Below are 2,153 nucleotides of genomic sequence, written 5' to 3'. Positions count from 1 at the left end.
AGAGAGAGAGAGAGAGAGAGAGAATGTGTGAGAGAGAGAGAGCATGAGTGGAGGGTGGGGGCAGAGGGAGAGGGAGAAGCAGACTCCCCACTGAGCAGGGAGCCTGATGTGGGGCTCAATCCCAGGACCTTGGGATCATGACCTGAGCTGAAGGCAGATGCTTAACTGACTGAGCCACCCAGGTGCCCCTGTAAGGTGATATCTAATTGTGGTTTTGATTTGCATTTCCCTGATGATTGGTGAGGTTGAGCATCTTTTCATGTGACTCTTTGAATTTTTAAAATCTTGACGTGTGGGATAAAGTCATTAAGCTGGGAGGGAGAGGCACATAGAAAAGTAGAGCAGGAGAATTAAAGAAAGGTCAGTACAAAATAGCTGTCTAGGAAGGAGGGAAGATGAGCTTAAAAAAATACAGTAGGATTTATGAGCAATGTGATAATTCATTTGTGGGATGTAGACATGAATGTAAAATGAAACTAGCCTGCTCCGTTGTATGATCATTTATCAAGCAAGCAAACATGACCATCTTTCTCATCAAATTGCCTACAAAGTGCAAAGATTAGTGTATTATAGGCAGAGGAAGCAGCTAGAGCAAATGTTCTATATTGGAGGAAGCCTGGTATATATGAGAAAGGGGAAATAATTCTCGAAACAATCTTTTCTGGATTTAATTTAATAATGTATAAAAAGCACCTTTCATGGGTTGACATATATAAAGCTCTCCATAATTTGTCTCCTATTGCCTTCCCTGGGCTAAGTTTATTCCACTTTTCCAATGATTCATTCTCTTACTACTTACTGGCTCAAATTTACTTTGCTTATGTTAGAATTTTCTGTAAGTTTCAAATGTAGACATTCCACTTCTTTCATCCAAGACAAACTTTGACATCATTTCTTCATTTCTTGCTTCTACAAGATTATTTCTCAATTTTTCTTTTCCTTCAGGGTACCTATTCTAGAAAGCTCCTCGTTCAACAAAGTTTGAGCCCCTAACTATAGTACAGACTTCATTCTAGGCCCTTAAGGTACATTTGTGAACTAATCAGACAAAGTCACATGAAGCTTACTTTCTACCAGGGCAAGAAAGACAATGAAAAACAAGTAAATTATCTTATGTGTGAGAAGGTGATAAGTGGTTTACAGAAATAAGAGAGAATCTGTTTGGAGTGTTATGGGGGCAGATTGCAGTTTCTTTCTTCCTTTTTTTTTTTTTTAAATTAAAGATGTATTTATTTGAGAGAGAGAGAGAGAGCACAGGCAGGAGGGGCAGAGGGAGAGGGAGAATCTCAAACAGACTCTGCTGAGCGTGGAGGCCAAGGCAGGGTTTGATCTCTCAACCCTGAGATCACGACCTGAGCTGAAACGAAGAGTCAGACACTTAACTGACTGTACCACCCAGGCACCCCCAGGTTGCAGTTTCTTAAACACCCATTAGCATAGGGCTTAAAAGAATGTGAAAAGTAAACAATGACTTGAAGGAAGTAAAGGAATTAGCCACAACAGTACCTGGGGCAAGGGCGTTCTAAGCAGAGGAAACAGACAGAACTCTGGGTTGAGCAAGCCAGGCATGTTTGAGGAAGAGCATTGAAACCATTGTGGCTCTAGTGAAATGAGCAAGGACTAGAATGGCAGAAGATGAAGTGAGAGAGGTCATAAGGGACAGATCATGGAGAGCAGGTGGGCTACTGTTAGGACCCTGGCTATTGTTCTGAGTGAAGAGGGGGCCATTGCAGAGTTTTGAGCAGAAGAGGTACATAATCTGACTTCCAATGGGAGTGCTGTCTGCTATCTTGATGGCAGATTGCAGGAGGCAAGTGTAAAAGGACAGATACCTGTGAGGAAGCTACAAAAGTAGGAGGTAAGAGGTGGTAGTGATTTGAATCAGAGTGGTAGCGATGGAGGTGGTGAGATTGGTTGGCTCTGGACATAACTTGCAAGTAGACTCTTTGATAGATATGGATGTCACAGCTAAAAATATCAAAGATAATTCCAAGAATATGGCTTAAGCAATGAAATGTTGGCAATTGGGAATAATCTATAATTGAATGTATTTTTGTTTAGAATGACAGCAGTCATTTTTTTCAAAGCTCTTCAGTCTGGAATTATGTTGTTAAAACTTGTGACCTCCATCACCAATATCTCAAAATCATAAA

Source organism: Callorhinus ursinus, unplaced genomic scaffold (genome assembly GCF_003265705.2).
Source record: "Callorhinus ursinus isolate GAN/ISIS: 27379988/994484 unplaced genomic scaffold, GSC_fseal_2.0 scaffold38, whole genome shotgun sequence".
Taxonomy (NCBI): domain Eukaryota; kingdom Metazoa; phylum Chordata; class Mammalia; order Carnivora; family Otariidae; genus Callorhinus; species Callorhinus ursinus.
The sequence above is the reverse complement of the archived record's forward strand: the minus strand, read 5'-3'. Positions refer to the sequence as shown.